Consider the following 8,823-nt stretch of genomic DNA (forward strand, 5'->3'; position numbering starts at 1 on the left):
TATGTATATAAATGTTTTGTTATTCAGATATTTATAGCTCCTATAGAAAATATTATTTTAAAAGAGTTTAATCTATATTTCCAACATCAAGTCACATAATTAAATAACTTTCATAATTAAGTAATTCTATTACTTTTCAGACATACACTGTAAAAAATAATATGATCAATTAGCCCCAACCGCAAATGTTTTTAGGTCATTATAACTTATTAAACTAAGTTAATCTTGTTCTAACTTAATTTTATAAGTCAGTTTAGCATAAAAAATTAATGGACTCATAAGATAAATTGGATTCAGCTTAAAAATTTAAGACAACCAGGATTTTTTTTTTTTAAAGTGTAGTAATTGAGTCATCTTTACACAGCCGATTTAAGTTGGCCCTAAAGCAACATGTGTCTGCTCAGAATTCAGTGTAAGACGCTATATAATTTTGTGGTTTTATGCCATTTAGGGTTGGTTTATGTGCCTCTTTTGTGGTGTAAAGCTTTTAGAAAGGTAATTTAATTAGTAATTTGTAATTATTTATTTTTTAAAGAAACTTACTCAACACTGGTTAAGACTCAGAGTTATACATGACCTTTTAAAAGTTTGGGTCCAGTCAAAAGTGTGACTGTATTGTGTTTTTGTTTATTTTATTACATATCACTATTTTTATTCAGATATAATTCATAAAATGGATCAAGAATCACAATGTTAAAAATGACTTTCAAATATTGGTTCATGATATCTACAAAAATACTGAGCAAAAAAAAAGTTTTTAACATTGATTATAGTTTTTTTTTATTTTTAATCATAAAAAAATTTGAATTTCTGATGGAACCTGAAAAATTCTTTGTCATTATTGCACATTATGTGTAATTTACAAAGTTATTTCACAATTTAATACTCCATTACTGTTGTTGCTGTCTTTTTCATTAAATGAATGCAGCCTTGGTAATAAAAATAAAATAATTATTTTAAAAACATTATTAAATCCATTTTTGAATAAGATGACTTATTCAGCTGTGATACCTCAAGCATTGCATGTCACCCTTATTTATTTAGCACACTACTGACAAATGTGACCTTTTACCACAAAGCTTGTTATGTTGCTCATATATGTATGTACATATATGTATGTGTTGCTCATATATGTATGTACATATATGTATGTTTGTATGTGTATATAATAATTCTATGGGGCTAATAATTCTGACTTCAACTGTATATATATATATATATATATATATATATATATATATATATATATATATATATATATATATATATATATATATATATATATATATATTGTAGGGTCCAGCCAGTTGGTCCAATGACGGTATCTAATGGTGGATGAAGGTTTACTGCATGTTCGGTCTTTCCAGTGCACAATGTTGATTTATATTAAACTTAGCTCATATCTGACTCCATTTTTAGTATGAGATGGTTTAGAATATTAATATGTTTATCCTCGTTTTATCTGACTCCAATTATAAAACATTGAGAAGATTATTTTGTTTCCTTTCATTTTATTTTAGATTATGATTGAATATTCTTTTGATTTGTTATTATACCTTATTCTCATTTACTCAGATTCCTATAGCATCTCGAGTCTTGCACCGGCCGGGTATACAATCTCTTAATACAAGCTTGTCAGTCTTGGTCATTAAACAGAGGCGATTAACCACTCTCCTAAAAAGGCAGAACCCTACTTACTCAATTTAGGAGATTTTTATGTGGTCCCCATAGATCTGTTATCTACTTAATCAAGACAAAGTATTTTAATAATAATCGCACAGGATTATAAGTTTGTAGATGAAGGCCTAAATATCCACATTAAAAGTAATTTCAACAATATTTTGTTGTTCTAAATAGTTGGCCTTTTACAGTCCAAGTATACTTGAAATAAATGCCAATTTGTTAGTCGGATCTCTAACAACATTGTATAGCGTGCCACACTGCTCTGTCTAACATGTTTTAGTCCGTTACTAACCTGTACAGTGGCTTGTAGTGCTATGGACAACAACATTTATCAGTGATAATAACACGAGGTTTGAATAATTCAAAACATTACAATTTATTAGTCAGGTAAATGTATTATGCCAATTCAATCAGTCAATTCATAAACGATGAATACAAAACATCAAATTATCAAAGATAAATCCAAGATGAAAAGATGCATTCCTGACCTTTTACATAACGTGTAAATTTTACATAACGTGGAGCCTAGGCTCCATGTTATGGGCTGATCTGGGTAGGCAGAATCGCGCTGAGACTTTCTCAGACCTTACCTTAAATAATCCAAGAATTCCCTCAAGGAAGGGGGTGTGAATAACAAAAGGCATTCACACTTAGTGACAAAGTCACACCCTTCTCAGTGGTTCAAAAGATGCCTGAAGTTATTTCAAATGATATCAAAGACATTTCAAATGATATCAAACATGATAGTTAAAGTCAGTTTGGTTAATTTAGAACATTCAAACATTGAAATGACCATATGTGAGATGAGGTGGATGAAGCCGGGTTTCAGCAGACTCAGATGCAAATGCAGCAGGAACTAGTTTTTCCCGCATTCCCACCTGCTGGGTTGTTAAGTCACCAGTCTCTGTTTTCAGCTCATGTTTTGAATTGTCAAAGATATCAAAATATTTGTAATATTTCAACTCTTACAATATATATATATATATATATATATATATATATATATATATATATATATATATATATATATATATAAACAGTTGAAGTCAGAATTATTAGCCCCCCTGAATTATTTGCGCCCCTGTTTATTTTTTGCCCCAATTTCTGTTTAATGGAGGGAAGATTGTTTCAGCACAATTCTAAGCATAATAGTTTTTAAAAAGTATTTTTAATAACTAATTTATTTTATCTTTGCCATGATGACAGTAAATAATATTTTACTTGATATTTTTCAAAACACTTCTATACAGCTTAAAGTGACATTTAAAGGCTTAACTAGGTTAATAAGTTGAACTACGCAGGTTAGGGTAATTAGGAAAGCTATTGTAAGAAGATGGTTTGTTCTGTAGACTATCGAAAAAAAAAATTAGCTTAAAAGGGCTAATTTATTCTAGCCGAAGTAAAACAAATAAGACTTTTTCCAGAAGAAAAAAATTTTCTTGCTCTGTTAAAAATCATTTGGGAAATATTTAAAAAAGAAGAAAAAAATCTAAATGGGGCTAATAATTCTGACTTCAATTGTATATATATATATATATATATGTATATATATATATATATATATATATATATATATATTAGCCCCTTTAAGCTATTTTTTTTTTCAATAGTCTGCAGAACAAGCTATCGTTATACAATGACATGCCTAATCACCCGAACCTTCTTCCAAAAGCCGAAACTACATTCTGGCTAAAAGATTTGTGATTTATAGTGAATTTGTGATTTATATAATGTAAGGCTTATTTAATATAAAATAATAATAATAATAATAGATTAAATCAATTAAATAATTTTTTGTAGTCCCGGGTCAAAAACATTCATGTGTCCATGTTTGATTATCAAACATCCAGTGCTTCATCAGTCTCACAGTTAACTTGTAGAATATGTCTTGTTACTAAGACAACCAGTGTGGACGTGCTAGTGAAAGTGACATGACTACAAATAGACCTGACTACATGTAACTGTCAGTCAGAGGCTCAGAGCAGTTGATTTGAGAAATTATATTTCCTCTGTAGTATAAAAACAACAGTATCTAACGTTTAAAGTAACCAATAAGCGTTTTTTTTTCTCCAAATTTTTATTTTTTTTATTTTAAATATATGTAAGCACAAAAACATGACGAAGACGATCAGCATATAACAGTGAGCATTACAAAAATACATGTAATAAACAAAATACAGGAGGTTGTTAAATAATAAGATTATTAATAATGATGCCAACTTCAACAATAATAGTGAAAATAAAAAGCATAAACTAAAGAATAATTGACAGAGATCTTCTAACAAATGAGAAGTTGGTGTCTGTTAGTTTGTAAAAAAAAAAAAAAAAAAAATCCAAAAAAACACTTTTCCCAATCTTTCTGATTGAAATGCCTACTTTGTGAAGTTCATATATAAACTAATTTCGAGAGCATCACATGCTTATGATTAACCACATCCGGTCCCACATTAGCTAATCATGATCCTCCAATCAGGTCACTATAAATAATCACAGTCTTCATTCCACAACCATCTTTGGCAGGAAAAAACCCTCCTTCCTACACTTCTCCTTCCCTCTTTACCTTGATTGGGTGTCACGACGGCCCAGCTGTTAGCACTGGTGCCCCACAGCAAACTGGCTCTGATTCTCGCTGGGTCCGTTGGCGTTTTTGTGCAGAATTTGCATGTTCTTTCTGTGTCCATGTGGGTTTTCCCCCGGGTTCCCCGGTTTCCTCTCACCATCCAAATCATGTGTCATTCGTAAAACCAACTAAGCCAAATGGACACCATAATCCCAGCATCAGTATTTTTCCTTCTTAAAGCAGTTCACCTTTAGCCCCATCAGCGGGAGATTTTTTGAGATCTACCTGAGCTCAGTCTCCCCTCTCGCCCTGCAAATGGGAGAGAGCCCTGGGCTCGAGAGTCCCTTAAGCTCAACACTTTCTCCTAGGACAGCATGCCAAGCTTATTATAAATCATCAGCGAAGTGAACTCTTGAAATTACATCCATTCAGCTCACAGTAGAAAAAACATCCACACTCAATGTTTGCTCATTTAATATTCCCTAGGAACTGTCACAATATGAAAAAATAAAAAAATGGTTACAGCTTCCGGTTCATGTGGACTTTATGTAAGGGTAATATTAACCCAACTCAAACTAAATAAAAGATTAATACGTTACCAATAAGTTAAACCTTGAAGAAAGTGTTTATAACACTGGCATGGAACAATTATAATCATGGCAATGACATGTAATGAAAATTGATATTTTATGCATGCTTATAACAACTGTCATTTACTTAGTTAGGCTATTTAAAATGCAAATATGTCATTGTCTGAGATGACTTGTTATGGCAGCTTGACAATCCATTACATCACACTCTTTGTCATTACAACAAAGACAACATGACTTGTCATAAAATGTCAAATGATTTTTTTTTATCATTTATGTCAAGTTGTCAACATCTCAGATTGTAATATTTGTATTTTAAATGACTTATCTAATGACACTAAAGTTATAATATGTGTCATGTATTGATTGTATGTGTCATGATAGTCTCATGAACACCTCCCTTAAGTAAAGCGTTACCAAATATTATGTTCATTTGGCAAAAAGTTGGCTCAGATTGGTTTGTTTTAACATAAACGTGGAAATTAGCTAATTATTGGTTCAAATTCTTACCTTCATTGTGTAATAAAAAATTATGTATATATACATATATACAAAGAATGAAATTAAAATCCAGCCCCAGAGTGATTTTATTAGTTTATGATAGTTTCTATATTCTGTATTATCGCTGCATAATTCTCGATCTCCATCTTTGATTTGTGGCGCCTCCAGGAAAATCTGCACCAGGTGGAGGCCAGAAAGTCTACAGACAGCTCAAGGGGTTTACAACTTGCTGCAATTTTCATGAGTCTATGTTCTAGCAATAAACTTCTTTACTTGGCAGTGTTTCACTGACTGCAAACAGTCAACATGGACATATAATTTAACAAATTACAGCTTTCAAAGCTCTATATTTTAAACATGTTAACCAGAAAGATTCAAAATCAACACCAATTCTGCCATGACATGTGTATTTTAAAACTGTCAGAGGATAGGAAAGTGCTCAGGGAATTATTTAAATGACGTTCTGTTCTTCACACAAGGCTGTAATCACATCACATCTGCAAACAAAACTTCTTTTGCTAGTTTTAGTAACTATATTGCTTGTTTTAGTTTTTTTTGTTTTTTTTCAACATTTGTTGGTTTATCTGTTTTTGAATATTACAGTCTAGTGCTCAGTCTCTTAGACTGACCTCCTCCTGAAACTGAACTTCATAGCAGAAGTATGTGTGTCTAAGATTTTTTTCTTATTCATTCATTAATTTTCTTTTCAGCTTAGTCCCTTTATTAATCCTGGGTCGTCACAGCGGAATGAACCGCCAACTTATCCAGCACATGTTTACTCATACACTGCGGACAATTATAGCCAACCCAATTCACCTGTACTGCACAGTCTTTGGACTGTGGGGTAACCTGAGCACCCGGAGAAAACCCACACGAAAGCAGAGAGAACATGCAAACTCCACACAAAAACTTCAACTGACCCAGCTATGGCTTGAACCAGCAACCTTTTTAATGTGAGGCGACAGCTCTACCTGCTGTGCCACTGCATCACACTTATTATTATTATTTTTTTTTTGCTGTAGGACAATTCTATATATTTTTCTTATTAAAAAAGTTTTAGTTGTCTAAATGATAAATCATAAAGAGACACATAAAGACTGAACAGTATTTTTTGCTCAATATGAATATGTATCTGCTAAAATATGCATGTGTTCACTCAAATGTACAATACTATTCTTTTTCTTTTATTTCTCTCACATTTTATTTTTGTCCTTTTTCTCATGATAGCATTTGCTTTAAAATAAAACTGAAAGCATTTGCTTTTATACACACCACAGTTTATAGTTTATTTTGTTTGTTTTTGAAATAAACATTTTATGCCCATGTTTTCTAATAAAGTGTCATTTACCCATGTAGTGAATTATCAGCCTTGACAATCCTATGCTGACTTACTGCTTAAAATATATATATTTATTTATTGTTATCAATGCTGAAATGTCAGTTCGGAACTGTTTAGAAGTCTGCCTGTTTCAGGTTATGGAATTTCTGCAGAAAAATTGTTTTTATTGGAGAGAAATACAATATTTGTTTCTTTAGTCTAGGAACTGGGCTGAGAAACAATGCAAAATCATTGGGCATGTGCTTGTTTATATATATATATATATATATATATATATATATATATATATATATATATATATATATATATATATATATATATATATATATATATATATATATAATCAAATATTATTTACGGTCATTATGGCATAGATTAAATAAATCAGTTATTAGAAATGAGTTAAAATTAAATTAAAAATTAAAAAAATTAAAAAATTAAAATTATTATGTTTAGAAATGTGTTGGAAAAAATCCTCTCTGGTAAACAGAAATTGGGGGAAAAATAAACAGAGCAGCTAATAATTCGGGGGGCCAACAATTCTGACTTCAACTGTAAATATGGAGAGTTAATGCTTCAAAATAATTTATATCTCGCAGTTGCAGTGTTTGCTCATAGTAGCACTGAATAAAACACAGTAACGTCTTATCATTTTTAAAAATGTGCTGAAAATGAATTAAATTTAGAAAGCAGCAACATTACAAAAAAGCTATAACAAAAAACATTAACAGCAATATCAAAACTACGTTGTAAAAATGCAATATATTAACGTCCCAACAAATATCAATAAAGTTAACTTAACACATTTAAGTGGACTGAACATAAAACAGTTAAGTTACATTGATTTTACTCCTGGCACTTTTGACAATACTGCACAGAAACCATAGGTTCAGAAAAAGTACAACCAAAGCTCATTTGTGCAAAATGAGGCTTGTGTGTTGTTGGTTAAAAAAGAAATATATATCTAGTTTGTCTTACTCCATTACCTTGTTCATTGTTTGGTCAAAACCAAAAAGTGTTACTTTGTGCCCTGCTCTCCTCAATGTTATTTGGCTACTTTTTTGTCTGCTTAATGATTAGCATAACATACTTCTTAAGTCACTTTTTTTTTTCATATACAATATAGTGGGAAAATATGCCAATTCTGATACAGTCAAGATCAAAACAAACAGGAGAAAAAAAAGTCATAAACCTCCATTACTAACAAGATGATGTTTTCAATCAAATGAACACATTGGTCACTAGGGGGCACTTGAGTTCCACTGGGACCACTGAAAAAGGCATTCAGCAAATATGTAGTAATCCGCTGTGTAAGTGGGTATCATCTTCATAGTGAGAGTGATTATGAAAGTCTGAACTATGTGTGGGTGTATCTGCTTTAATAAAGAGCAGAAATAAGTCGAGTAGACTGCAGTAATCGGCATGTCGTCGTCTCTCTCTCAGTGAAACGGCGGCTGCTAAATCAGGCCTGTCAGCTCCAGTATCTCTGATGGGCGGCTGCTGTTTCTGGTGCTGACGGCCTGTTTGAGCCACCCATCATTACCAAGCGCAAAAATCGGAACGCTCTGAGACAGCTGAAGTTGCACTCGGAGGACGCTCAGGACTTGTCAGTCCTCTGGGTGAAATCTTTCTGCTCTTAAATCGTAGTTCTTTGTGAGGCGATTAAGCTAAGTTGGGACAGATTGATGGTATTTATGAGATGAATGCCACCAAAAAGCCATAATTACTGGAGGGAAGCTCTGGACATTTTCTTCAAAGACTTTTCTTTGGTCATAAGTGATAAAAGACAGACAAAGCATTGATTACTCATCTAATGCATATATTTTGCTTTTCATGTTTGTAGCTTTAAAAGGCTTCCTTTCTTTATTAAGTACTGAATGATAAATCTGAAATTGGTCATGGCGTCCACTTCATTCAGACTAAAAGCACATCACACAATTACACTCATAAGCAGATATGCTTCCCATGGACTTCAAGGCTGTGTTACCTGCTCGGCATAGTAATTGTTATATACCTTTTTCTTTTTTATTTAATGTGGTCATGGCAACCCAACCAGCCACTATTGTAAATGAAAAATAAACAAGATGTTTTCTGAATATAGAATGTGCCCTTTGGCCTTTTGTTTCAAATGACTAGACATGATGTCATCA

Source organism: Danio rerio, chromosome 19, assembly GCF_049306965.1.
Source record: "Danio rerio strain Tuebingen ecotype United States chromosome 19, GRCz12tu, whole genome shotgun sequence".
Lineage (NCBI taxonomy): Eukaryota > Metazoa > Chordata > Actinopteri > Cypriniformes > Danionidae > Danio > Danio rerio.